The following is a 14,608-nucleotide window of genomic DNA, read 5'->3' as shown; positions in this document are numbered from 1 at the left end:
TGTAGAGATTAGAAACAAGGACCGTATTGCCCTGCTTGCTCAAAAGCATCAGGAGAGGAGACAGAGCAAATCTAAAGGTTTTGGAGTTGGAAGGAACCTGCCCCCTCCTGGCCCTGTGACCTTGAGATGCACAGAAGTACAGAAGCAGCACAAAGGAGCTGAAAGAAAGTATACTTCTTTTTTGAAAGGTAAGAGTTTAAATTTCTCTGAATTCAGTATATTAAACTATATTTTAGCTGCATTACTATATTTTTATAACCTATGTAATTTATAATTGAATTCCTACTAATCTGATGTCTTGTGACTAATCACCCAACCTTAGCAGTGAAGTGAGGCCTGCAGGGCAGGGAAGTTGTCCACAGTTAATTCTGAGAAGGCCTCTCTTCATCCATTACTAAATTTGTACAAGCTGTAGCTTAATGTTTATATATGCAAGCTAGCCACTAAATTACATTTTTCTTTTTTCTCCCTCAGCAAAATGCTGCAACCAACTTCTAGCATATGGAAGCATCTCTACACTGCAAGTTATTCTAAAAAATATTTGATTTGCAAATACTGTCAAATGAAAAATGGATTTCCAAATGCTACTAGGATGACCAAACACATCCTTGTATGTAAGAAGTGTCCTGTAAGACATTAAAAATCCTTCATGGGTATAAATGAGAAGGAGGTAGATCATGATGATGAAAGTACAAATAGCTCTTTCCAATGTTCTTGATTCAGAAGTCCTCCTACTCCTGCTGCTGCTGCAGCTTCTTCTATAACATCAGCATCACAAAGGGTTTCCCAGTTAACAACCTCAAATAACTAAATATTGCAACCAACTGTATACAAAAGACTCTAAGTAGCTTCATTTGTAGACCAGATGACACTTGAAAGTGAGGAAAAAATTGACCAAGCTCTTGCAAGAGCAATATATTCTTCTGGGACACCACTGTCAATAACAGAAAATGCCTACAGGCAGGAAGCTTTTAAATTACTAAGACCATCACATCATACCATTTGCCCAACAGATATTCTTGAGCAAGCCTCTTTTAGTCAGAATATGAACACGTAATGCAGGCTTGTCTAACACGCGGCCTGCCAAGCCATTTTCTGAGGCCTGAGGTGCTGCGACGGGAAACAAAAGTAAACACTGTTTACTTTCATTCCCACCCCTTATCCCTCCCCCAGCCCTTCATCAGCTTCCTAATGGCTGCTGAAGAACTGGGGAAGGGACAAGGTTCCCACATGCACCATGTCAGCTTGATGTTGCCAACGTGGACCGTGTGGGAAGAGGAGTAGCCGTGTGCCACTCGGGATGGGATAAGCCCAGCCGGAGCAGCAGGGGCTGAGCTGCACTTTCCCCCTACCTGTGCTGGTCGGTCAGTCCCGAGCAGCACACGGCTCCGTCACCGCTTTTGCTGGCTGGTGCCGACCCAGGTGGGTCTGTCCCATCTGGAGCAGCATGCAGCTGAAGCCGGATTCCCATATGGTGCTGGGGATGGGAGAAGCCCGGCTGGGTTGGTGCCAGCCAGCAGAAACATCAGTGGAGCCGTGTGCCGCTCAGGACTGACCAGCGCAGGTAGGGGGAAAATGCAGCTCAGCCCCTGCTGCTCAAGCTGGGCTTGTCCCATCCCAAATGGCATATGGCTCCGCCACTGCTTCTGCTGGCTGGTGCAGACCCAGCCGGGCTCCTCCTGTTCCCAGCAGCTCATGGGAACCCAGCTTCAGCCACATGCTGCTCCAGATAGGATGGACCCAGCTGGGTCAGCACCAGCCAGGAAAAGTGGCATGCAGCTGAAGCTGGCTTTCCACATGCTGCTGTGGATGGGAGGAGCCTGGCCAGGTCTGCACCGGCCAGCAGACTGGTATAACATATCGAGCCTATGGCTGGGGAGGGGTCAGGCTCTCTAGATCTGAGACCTGATGTAGACTATGGCACAGAGACTCACTCTGGAACAATGTGCTAATAAACTTGTGTCTGTTCCTGCCAGGAACTCAGGTAGCAGATGGTTGATACCTGGTAAGCTCATGTGAGTAAAGACTGCTTATTGCTTTCTGTGTGGCCTTCAAAATGTTTTTATCCTACTAAAATATGCCATACTTTGTGAGAGTAATTGCCTCTGTACGAGAAAGCAGAATCATAGGCACTGAACTAAATTCATGCCCTGTGGGAATAATCACAACTCAGCAAAATGGGCAGGAAGAAAAAGCCAGAGTTCTAAATGTGCACCCTAAAAGAGGCCATGAAAGAGTCAGAAGCACAACCTTAGAACCAGGACAGCTATCCAGTGACGGCAGTCCAGTAGGCATGATGGGAATCCTCTACTCTCATGGGATTTAGGAAAGCAAGAGGACATGAGAGCAACATGTAGACAGAGACAGTGCAGGGCCTTGGAGCCATGTTAATAAGTGAGGACAACTGTGTTCCCACTCTGGTCAGTGACTAATTGTGGGTACATCTTCAAGCCACTCAAACCTGCTGCTAAAAAATAAGCCCTTCCTACCCACTTACACTTTACCTGCTCTGAACGGGAAACGAGGCAGTGAGGGCCCTTCTAGGGTGGTCCAAGGGCAGTAGAAGCAGATTGCACACAGAAAGTGAGAGATGTTCCCAGAATGTCCTCACCACCACATTTCTTTTGAAAAGCAGGGATATCCTGAGGTTCATTCAATGTTTGTAAAATACTTGGAGAGCCCCACATACATGCACTGCATAGAAACACAAAATATATTTTGACTTATTTAGTTGGCACCTTGGGCTGAGATTTTCAAAGCTGAATCAAAAGGCCAACTTCCACTAAAATGAATGGGATTTAAAGGGCTCCAAATCTTTTATGACAACTTTGTAACATGCCTATGTAACCCTTTTTGCAAATCTCAGTCATAGTTTGGAAGCTCAGCCAAAGAACATAAGAGCATAAAAAATGCCATGTTTGGTCAGCCCAATGGTCCATCTATTCTGAACAGTGGCAGAGGTGGATGCTATTGAGGGACAGTTTTGAACTAGTTAGACCCATTTCATTGTCACTTCCTGCAACTTCATTGGTGTCAAAGGTCACGTGACATCACTTCCTAATGTGATACCGCTTCCTGTGAGGTCTTTGAATATGGCTCGCCAGCCCACTGGGTGATAAAAAGTTCATGATCTGGCCCCACATTCAAAAAGGTTGGACACCCCTGGTATAATGCAATCTGTGCAAGGAAAAATCAACAAAGCACTATGTCTTGCAGCACTTACAGATGAATGGACAAATGTGTGAGGAGAAGGAATCATAATCTTTGTGGTAACAACCCCTCAACCAGTTTTTTTACAGAAGCATCGTAACAGGAGAGAGCAGGCATACTACAGGTATACTGCAGAGTATATCAGTAGTAAAATATGTGAAGTCCTACAGAAGATTGAGAGTGGTAAAGTATTTGCTTCGCTGACTGACAATGCAAGTAACATGAAAGCAGCATGGGAGATCATAATGGATAAATATCCACATATTACTGAAATAGGATGTGCATCCCATGGGCTAAACTTCCTTCTTAATGACATCATGAAGTTGGACACTCTGCAAAAGATCTACAGAAGAGCAAAAGAAGTTATAAAACATGTAAAAGCTACTCATATTGTAGCTGCAGTCTTTAAGAAGAAGCAGGAAGAAAAGAATGCAAAGAATAAAACAGTGACACTCAAACTCTATAGTAAAACTAGATGGGATAGAGTAGTGAACTCATTTGAAAGTTTACTAAAAAATAAATAAGCTTTTCAAGAAACAGTAATAATTCAGGATCTTAAAATACCCGGAAGAGTAAAGAACACTGTACTTGATGAGGATGTCTTCTGGGTTCAGCTGTAAAACTCCCTGAAGATTTGAAAGCCAATTTCTTCAGCAATCACTGCATCTAAGTCAGACACTGCACTTTTGTCAGACATTCCTTACCAAATAGCCCAGATAAAATCAACTATTTTTGAGAATCTAAGTGCATCTCCACTTACAAGCACAGAAGAAAAAAAAAGTGAAAGACTTTATGAACAGACAGAAAGAATTTTGTTGCCAATCAATTCACGCTGGTGCAAATCTCCTGGATCCTGCATTTAACTGGATTACAACACAAGCAACACACTTAGGACTTGATGTTGGAAAGGTACTTTCAAATGTTGCAGAATACAGAACATCTTCAAGTATTTGGTCCAGGAATGCAGTCTGGGACTCTGCCAAGCATATCCCTCCTGCAACCCAGTGGCAAGACCTTTGCACGACACAGACTTTGACTCCTTTTGCTTCTCACCTGCTTCAGATTCCTCCATCTTCTGTAGCATGTGAAAGAAACTGGTCTATGTCTGGAAATACTCACATCAAATTAAGAAATAAACTAACATGTGAAAGCTTGTCGAAATCCAGGCAAAGCTTCAGTTTTCATTAGTCCATGAAGGTGGTAAGAATGAAGGATCAGAAGAAGCAGAAGAAGCAAAAACTGCTGATAGTGGTAGCTCAGAAAATGAGACTGATTAGACAAAGTTTCATGTAGCAAAATTTGTATTCAATGAGTCTTGGGCTTTTTTTTCCTTTTTTCCCCTCAGCTCTTTTTCTAAAAATGAGTGCTTTCTGTATCTGTTTGATACTGTGGAGGAGACTAAGTTCAGAATACATAATAACTTCCTTTGTTTTACTATAATGTTGATGGTTTCTTCTATTTTCAACTTTAAATTTTGCCTGCTTCTCATAAACTGGCAAAAACTAAGAGATGCTAGGTTCCTTAGAGTTCAGCAGCTTGTAGCTCTATTTGTAACAAAAATTAAAACCATTTTAAAGTAAAATCAATTAGTACATTTGTAATTGTTGTCTTAATAAACTACACTTTTAAATTTAATAAATATACCAAACATGATAATTTTATGAGCAAAGCATACATTTTATGTTCTTAAAGTAGCAAAGTGAATTCAGATCTGTAAAGGGTGCTAAGAAAATAAGTATGGCAGATATTTAATTTTTCCCCAAATTTTTTTTCCCATAGAAAATGGGAAAAAACTTTTTTTTTCCATGGCTTCAAAAAAGTCTCTTAGAGAAGACTGGCTAGGCACCTGGCTGGAGTCTTATGATCCCTCACATCCCCAGTGCTCCTTCCTGCCCATGGCAGGGGGTCGGACTAGATGATCTGTCTAGGTCCCTTCCAACTCATTCATTCTATGATTCTATGAAAATTTCTGGAAATTTTACATCTCTAGGACTGTTCGAAGCCAGCTTAGTGAGATGCAGTCCTTGATGCATGTTCAACTGGCACGCCAGGGAGCAATAAACTCCAAAGTATACTGCTTCACACTAATTGCACATATAGATGCTCCCTTTGGCACTTTCAGAACTCTGGCTAGTCCAGTGGCTTTCAACCTTTTTTCATTTGCGGATCCCTAAAAATTTCTGAATGAACGTGTGGACCCCTTTGGAAATTTTGAATGGAGGTACGGACCCCTTTGAACTGTAAGTGTGGGTATTCACATACTTTTGATTGCACATAGTCATCTTTCATGAACCCATTAGTCTGAGGACCCCTAGGGTCTGTGGACCACAGGTTGCAAACCACTGGGCTAGTGTATGTCAGAAAGCTAGGTAATGTGACATCAACTAATTTAAAAAAAAAAAAAAATCAATCCACACAAGCTTTAAAAACTTGCTATATGCTTCCAACCAAAAGTTGTTCTTCTGCTTCTGCTGATTATTCTTATTGGCCAAATTTTTTCTAGCCCAGCAAAGTTATATACTATAACATGACCTTTGAAATAGTTGTGGAGTCCTCTGAAATACAATGCATTAAGATAAACAATAAAGGATGTTTTGTACCCAAAATATTCTACTTTTTCTATGATGTTTAGCTTCCTCTAGTCTGATTTTTTTTTCCTAAAAACTGCCATGATAAAACATGCACACATGCCACCCTTTGCAGCTGTTGGCCTTGCCAACCCACACTGTCCATAACAGGAAAAGGGTTGATTTTTCTAACATACCAAGCCAAATCTTGAACATTTTACTCTTCTTTACATGCTCAGCTCAAACAAATCTCCTACTGACCAAGTGCTCTGTTAGTATAAATCCAAAGCAACTATTGATCTTTTGTTACTCTGGCCTTATTTATAGTTGCATAGTTGAAAGACCAGAACCTGACTTTTAAACTTCAATGAGCATATTGGCCAAGAAAGGCTTATAAGTTGGGACAACCCACTACAGATCTTTAGATGGTAACTTGCTCACCTTCTCTCATTAGAAGGCACCCATATCCACAAGATTATTCTGGTAGATTTGAAAGACTGTCTTTTTGTTCTGCCTAGCTGAATAGGGTCCTGGCTGTTGAATGGGGCTGTAAGGCTCAATGATAAATTCATATTGCTTACCTGACATTGACATTCATCCCCCCAGGGAACAAAGGATCCACAAATGCAGAATTCAGAATTCTGGGAGGGCAGAATAAAGTTGCACAGCAAGGAAGGAAGCAAAAGAGCAGTTACACAGCAAGAACTAGGGGAGACCCACTGAAATCAAAAGGAGGCACAACAAACATAGTGCATAGTGAACTTGTGGAACTTGCTACAAGAAGTTTGTAACTGGGTGCATGGCTCACAGGTGGGAGTCCATCTGCAGGGGGTTAATGAGTAATAGCCTGGCTATTCAGGGGCATAGGAACAGCTGATGAGGGTGATTGCATGGCACAGAGAAAGTTAAAAGGTCCCAGGGAGGGGAGTTGAGGGGGAGAGGGCAGGCTGTCATGCTGAGGAGGCAGCACAGAGAGAGGTTTGCCTTCTCCAGGTACAAGGAAGGACTACAGGTTCTGAGTTGTTTATTGTTTGTATACTTGTTTATTATTGGTGCTGTTTCCTGTGGGGACAAGTTTGCCCCAGGGAAAATAAAAGCTGAGTGACAACCTACTACTGTTGCGGGGGAAAAATAGTCATGCTTTTAAACCAAATTATAAAGCAGGCCCAAACAGCTGCCTCCTCTTGGATCTTTCCCCAGAAAGTTATGGTGGGTCTTTGTCCTATCTGTATCTATCACTGGTTTAAATTAATAATCACTAAGAGAACTGCTTAAGGTACTTGAATAAATGTATTAATTAACAAACTTTAGGACAAACTGTAAAGTTAACTACAAAATATAAACACACAGTGAAAATTCTATAAATCTGAACTTTGTCAAAGGCCAGAAAGATTCAGAGATTTATTTATTGAAGGCTCTGCCAGTGTTTGGCTGTCTCTCCTTCGACCCAGTACCCAAAGCTTACCTACTTCTGTGTGGGTTACTGGTCACTTGCAGGGTTTCAGGACAGTGATAGCCAGTATCCAATCCCACCTAGGAGGGGTGATATTTACACTGGAATCAGAGGAGCCGCTACTATAGCACTGTCGTGCATCTGATGGGGAATTATCAGGGAGCCGACTTCTTCCTGACTCAAGGCAGCCTCAGCGATGGTTGATCCCCGCCAACACGAGGAATCTCAGCTCCATGCTGTGGTCCCGCTCGTGTTCCACCTTTCACCCAGTCACTCACTTCATCCCATCCCATATTACTCTTTCTCTCTCTCTCTGTCTCAATCTATTTCTCAGTCTGTCCTATACTCAGTCCTCTTTTCACTCACTCTCTCATATCCTTCCTGTTACCTCTCCCTCTCTCCTCACTCACACACACCCACACCGAAAGAGCCCCACCCTCACAGGGTCTCTTAAAGAGCCTTTGCACACGTTCCTCCAGTAGGCAGCACAACACACAAATGTGCACCTGACCCTGCACTTCCAGCTGTTGTGGGCCGAACTGGATACAAAGATTTGGCACCGCTCCGGAGATTCAGCCATAGACTAAACAGGTAGCAGTCCTCACCATGCTAGACACAGCTGCCTCCAACTGGTAAGTCTGTTGTGGTGGGCAGAGGTGGGGAAGGGCATGGAGGGGAGCAGATCAATGCCCCCACAGTGAGGGAGGGATTGGGGCTGGGACAAGGTCCCCAGCTGGGGCAGTGAGGCGTGGGACTTGGGGAGGGAGTCAGGGGGTGCAGGATGTGGGTGCAGCAGCACTGGGAGTGGGGCCTATGCCCAGCCAGGGTGGGGGGGGAGAGTGGGCATGGGATGCAGGCACAGCAATGCCAGGAGCAGAAGCTATGCCCTGCTGCTTCTTGCCCCCTTCTGCCCGGAGCGAGCCGCGCCTGCATCGCGCCTCCTCTGCCCCTACCCTGGCTGGGCAAGTAGCAGCAGAGCATAGTCTCTGTTTGCCCAGCAGAGGACAAATGGAGACTATGCTTGCCCCTACCCGGCCTTGCATTGTGCCCCTGCCCCCGCCCCCTCCTCAAGTCCTGCAACCCCCACCCTGGCTGGGCAGCTTGTCACAGCCCCAGCCCCAATCCCTCCCTTGCTGTGAAGGGCATTGATCTGCCCCCCCCCCATGCCCTTCCCTCCACCTCTGGCAGCTGGAGGCAGCTGTGTCCAATGTGGTGAGGACTGCTGCCTGTTTAGTCTATCGCCGAATCTCCAAAGTGGTGCCAAATCTTTTCCAAATCTATTCAGAGGCTTCTGATTTGATTTGGACCTTTTAACTGGTCTCCCAGTTTGATTCAGATGATGAAGAGAGGGAAGGGCATCTTCACAGACAAGCTCACTAATCTCATGAGGAGGGCTTTAAACTAGGTTTGCTTTGGGGTGGAGACCAAAGCCATGAGGTAAATGGAGAAGTGGGAGACCTGAAGGAAGAGCAAATGGAGGGGGGAAAAGGGGGAACACAACAGGGGAGGTGTTCTCATACTTCCTGAGAAATCAGAGTAATCAAATAGTTACCTCAGATGTCTGTACACAAGTACACAAATGCACGGAGCTTGAGAAACAAGCAAGAAGATTGAAAGTCCTTGCACAGTTGCAGAATTATGACATGATTGGAATAACAGAGACCTGATGGGAGCTCGCATGACTGGAGCACTGTCATGGGTGGGTACAAACTGTTCAGGAAGGACAGGCAAGGGAGAAAAGGAGAAGTTGCATTTTATGTAACAGAGCCATATGATTGCTCAGAGCTCCAGTATGAAACTGGAGATAGGCCGGTTGAAAGTCTCTGAGTTCAAGTGAAAGGGGAAAGCAACAAGGGTGATGTTGTGCTGGGTGTCTGCTATAAACCACTGGACCAGGACAAAGTGGTGGATGAGGCTTTTTTCAAACAACTAGCAGGAGTTTCTCAGTTACAAGCCCTGGTTCTCATGGAGGACTTCAACTGCCCTGACATCTGCTGGGACGGCAATACAGCAGTGCACAAGCAAAGTAGGAATTTTTTGGAGAGAGTTAGGGACAACTTCCCGGTGCAAGTGCTGGAGAAGCCAACAAGGGGCCATGCTCTTCTTGGCCTCCTGCTCAAACTGGGAAGAATTGATGGGGAAGGTAGTAGTGGATGGCAACTTAGGCAGCAGTGACCACGTGATGATTGAGTTCAGGATTCTGAGAAAAGGAAGGATGGAGAACAGCAAAATAAGGACCCTAGACTTCAGAAAATCAGACCTTGACTCCCTCAGAGAACTCATGGGCAGGATCCCCTGGGAAGCCAGTCTGAGGGGGAGAGGAGTCCCCCACAGGAAATCTGGCTGTACTTGAAAGAAGCCTTACTGAAAGTGCAGGAACAAACCATCCTGATGTATAGGAAGGCTAGCAAGTATGGCAGAAAACCATTTTGGCTTAGCAAGGAACACTTTAGTAAACTAAATCACAAAAGGGAAGCTTATAAGAAGTAGAAACTTGGACAAATAAATAAGAAGTATAAGAGCAATGGGGGGAAGCAATTTTGTGGCAGAGTATGCAGAAAAGGCTGAAGTGCTCAATGACCTCTTTGCCTCAGTCTTCACAGGTCTGGTCAGCTTCCAAACTACTTCCTGCACCAGGCAGTACCATTTGGGGAAGAGGTGAGCAGCCAAACATGGTAAGAGAACAGGTTAGGAACTATTTAGAAAAGCTGGACATATACAAGTCCATGGGGCCAGACAGGGTGCACCCAAGGGTGCTGAGGGAGTTGGCTGAGATTGCAGAGCCACTGGCCATCATCTCTGAAAACTCATGGTGATCAGAAGAGATCCTGGATGATTGGAAAAAAGCACCATAGTGGCCATATTTAAGGAAGGGAAAAAGGAGGATCCAGGGAACTACAGAGTAGCCAGCCTTACCTCGTCCCTGAAAAAATCATGGAGCAGATCCTCAAGAAATCCATTTTTAAACACTCTGAGGAGGAGGAGGAGAAGGTGATTAGGAACAGTCAGCATGGATTCACCAAGGCAAGTCATGCCTGACCAACCTGACTTCCTTCTATGATGAAAGGATTGGCTCTGTGGACGCAGGGAGACCACAGCATTCTTGAGGCAAGCTCATTGAAGTACAGGCTGGATGAATGGACTGTAAAGTGGACAGAAAACTGGCTGGAGTGGTGGGCTCAGAGAGTAGTAATCAATGTCTTGATGTCTAGTTGACAGCTGGTATCAAGTGCAGTGACCTAGGGGTCAGTCTTGGAGCCAATTCTGTTCAATGTCTTCATCAACAATCTGGAAGACGGCATAGAGTGCACCCTCAGCAAGTCTGCAGATGACACCAAGCTGGGGGGAGTAGTAGATACTCTGAAGGTAGGGCTAGGATTCAGAGTGGCTTAGACAAATGGGAGGATTGGGCCAAAAGAAATCTCATGAGGGTTCAACAAGGACAAATGCAAAGTTCTGCACTTCGGATGGAATAATCCAATGCATCAGTACAGGCTGGGGGCTGACTGGCTGGGCAGCAGCTCTGCAGAAAAGGACCTGGGGGTTACAGTGGACAATAAGCTGAATATGAGCCAGCAATCTGCCCTTGTTGCCAAGAAGGCTAATGGCATAGTGAGCTGCATTGGTAGGGATGTTGCCAGCACATCATGGGAAGTTATAATTCTCCTCTACTCAGCACCGGTGAGGCCACATCTGGAGTACTGTGTCCAGTTTTGGGCACCCCACTACAGAAAGGATGTGGACAAACTGGGGAGAGTCCAATGAAGGACAACAAAAATGGTGAGGGGGCTAGCGGACATGACTTATGAGGAAAGACTGAAAGAACTGGGCTTATTTAGTCCAGAGAAGAGGAGACTGAGAGAGGATTTAATAGCAACCTTCAACTACCTGAAGGCAGGTTCAAAAGAAGATGGTGGCAGATGTTAGAAGAAGGAGCAATGATCTCAAGTTGCAACAAGGGAAGCTAAGGTTAGATATTAGGAAAAGCTCTCTCACTAGTATGGTAGTAGTTGGGGTAGTCCTGGTTTGAGCAGACTGTTTAACTAGATGACCTCCTGAGGTCCCTTCCAACTCTGTCTATGATTCTATGCTTAAAATGAATGCACTACATTTCTCTAGTATAAATATATTTCTTGTGGCTCTCCTGGCACTTATGTGCACTGTGGTTTCCAAGGATGGAGTACCACTGCTGTGAAAATATTGTATTTGTAGTTTTCTTAATCCAGTGAATGAAAAGATACTAACAGGTTTAAGTTAGCACATTAAGTGGGAGTAACAACTTCAGAAGCAATTTCTACCAATCTTGAGGTCACTGGAATACAATTCTGGGGTTGCTTTGCTGCTAATTTGCTGTGCAGTCTCAGGGAAGTCACGTACCTTCTTTTTGCACGTGTCCTCATACCTTTCCTCTGTCTTACTACTTAGAGTAGGGTGTCAAACATATGGCTCACAGGTCAAATCCAGCCCAGAGAGATGGGTCATCCAACCCATGAATCTCTGGATCCAGCCCATTGGAGCTGCTGTATCAGCGTGGACCAGCAAACAAGGAGTTAACATCACCACCACCTGCCCCCATGTATTCCCCTCCCATTCCCACTGACCTGCTGCTGAATTCCAGGTTTTCAGTCACAGCATAAAAAAGAGAAGTGAGCAGCAGCAGCATTTTCTCCCTGAGTACTGGTCATACCAACACAGTGGTTCCAGCAGCCATGGGAAGAAGCCCAGATCTGGAGGTGGGTCATCCAGCTTGTGAGAAGGCCCATGGGCTAGATGACTCACCCCGCTCCTATGCCCATCCCTTGACTGCTGGCATGGAGCACGGCCCACCAACTTAATTATGACATCCCCAGCTTAGAGTATAAACTCTTCATGCATTGCTTTTTATTATGTGGTTGTATAGTACCAAACTCAATAGAGCCCCAAACTCATCTGCAGTCTCTACAGGATACCTCAATATAAATACTTTTAACAGCAGATGGTTGATCAAACTGAGTTTTGTGAAAGTAGAACAATAGTTTAGAAATAAGTAGCTACCTATCAGAACCTCATTTATTGCAGTGTAATTGCCATGCACCAAAGTGATGCAGTGGGTCAAATTCCTGCCATAAGTAAAACTACTGATTTGAATTATAATTAGGGTTGGGTATTTGACTAGTCAAATAAAGTTTGGTCAATTGACCAGTTAAATATTGGTCAAAAATTCTAAAAAATTGTCAATAGGTCCAAATAATACACAGAAAAAGTATATATGTTCCATTAAGAAATGTCTCAAAAAACAATAAAAAGTCATATTGCCAAGAAAACTACATGAGAATCTCTTCTCAGCTCTTCTTATAAAATTGCTATAATCTTTGACTGGTCAAAAATGTACAGTCAATTGACCAGTCAACTGACAATATTTGACTAATTTATTGACCAGCCTGCCAATCCTAATTATATTACAGGAGGGTGTAGACAGCCCACCAGAAACAGAAGAAACCCAGGATCTCAATGTACGTAAACATAAAGAAAAATTCCCAGTTAGGTATGAACAAATGATTAAGGCCTTCAATGCTCAACAATAAGGTGGCTGTATAAGGATAATACAGACGGGCTTTTTTCCAATTCCATACAAACTGTGATAACTGGAGAGGTTGAGACTGTGTGTTTGTGTAAGTGATCAGACTGTTTCTGGGATCCAGATAGAGTTAAGCAGTGCAGATGATTAGTAATTACAGAAATGTTTACTGGATCTAAATGAAATGACCCAAATAGTTCTTTGAGATCCTCTTACCAATGTATTGCAACACAGCAGTTAATGCCATCTTTTGTCTGCCCTATATAACTACTTCTATTTCAGTTCCTAAACCATTTTAAAAGTTATTCAAGGTCTTTTAGAATTTGTTGGAATATCACATTTTCTTATAATCATGACTTCTTTATAAACACATTCCCCTTCTCCCTGAGTATTTTGCCATGAACTTCTGACTCTTGAGAGGCACGAAGCAGAGAGTAGGGAATGGCTGCATTCTGTGGGGCAGCACTAACGATTGTGGGTGGGCATGGCACCTTCCTGCTCAATCAGTGTCACCTGGTTCTTGTGCAGGAATTGGGACCAGAAAGTATAAACAGGCCAACATGTTACACTCCTTGGAAGTCTGCCACGTGTCTTGAGGATGCTCTTTGGCCTAATGTAGACCACCGGTGGATACCAAATATTATGCTAATAAATAAAGTCCCATCTAGATTACAGTTCACAGCAGGTTAGCCAGGATTGTGTACAAATATGGTGCCGGCTGGCAAAGTGTTTAGCTAGTAGTTTCCTTGACAATGTTTTACACCACTTTGTTCTTTTTTTTTTTCCTTTTTTTAAGAAAACATGCTATGATACTTGCTATTGATATATGATACTTAATAACTATAGGAAAGCAAAGTTTGATAAACAGTCTAAAATACAGCAAGGCCCAGTTCAACCTGGAAAACCTTGTTAACACCTTTTTAGCAGGAACTGTCACATATCATAGTGAGAGACATGGCTATAAAACATGAGACTGAGCAGGAATTTTTGGAGTCTGACTCAAACTGTAAAACCACAATCTGGTTCCAATCTTCACTAGACTTTAGTGCCTGAATTTTGGTTCTGGCCCATTTCCAGTCGAAATACAGATCTGGCTAAGACTGTTTCAGGGTTAATGTAGATAAGACTATCTGAAACTAAGCTAGTCCATCAAATTATCATCCTTAAAAAAATCCTGAAGAGAAAATTTATTTTGAAATGTAGTCTCTCAACAATATTCTCAAAACATTTGCAAATTTGCAATTCATGCTCCCCAAAATAAAACACACTGTGATTCAAACCTAGATAGAATTCTAAAATAATGGTACATGCACTGTGTTTTTTAAACCATAAAGATAAATACACCTACTATGAAATAATTAACTTCTCAAAAAATGTAACTAATTGGAATAGAACCAACATAACTAATTTTATGTAGAAAAAAAATTGCAAGCTGATGCACATCTATGAACTTTGGAATAATGCCTAATTCTCAGAACCACAAAAAACACACTAACAACTGGGGAATTACATTTTCACTGTCTGCTGACATGTGACAAGCTTACATTGTAAGATTATGCTATTAAAGATAGCCTATTTCTACAAAGTAGTTTGAAAAAAAGAAAGCTTGTTGAGAAAACTTTTTTAAAGATCACGAAAGGATATTCTGAATGTGGAGAGTTTTTTTTCTTCCTGTAATTGCTATTTAAAGATCATTTGAATGACCTTCTAGAACATCTTAGCCATCTTTTTATTTACTTGTCTGGTAAAACCCAATCCTTCATCAGGCCAAATAGTCAGAGATGGAAAATTTAAACCTTTCCAGCTCCTGAAGGAAAGTTT

The 14,608-nt window shown here is 43.3% G+C and overlaps 1 long non-coding RNA gene across 2 annotated transcripts in view; it reads right to left on the bottom strand.

Annotated features, from left to right (window-relative positions):
* The window catches only part of LOC149855759 (uncharacterized), a 183,292-nt gene that overhangs the window by 57,697 nt on the left and 110,987 nt on the right, over positions 1 to 14,608 (bottom strand). The window lies entirely within an intron of this gene.

This window comes from Crocodylus siamensis, chromosome 11 (assembly GCF_052110815.1).
Source record: "Crocodylus siamensis isolate JL-2025a chromosome 11, ASM5211081v1, whole genome shotgun sequence".
In the NCBI taxonomy this organism is placed as follows: domain Eukaryota; kingdom Metazoa; phylum Chordata; order Crocodylia; family Crocodylidae; genus Crocodylus; species Crocodylus siamensis.
Note: the sequence above shows the minus strand (reverse complement) of the source record. Positions and strands in the feature narration are given on the sequence as shown.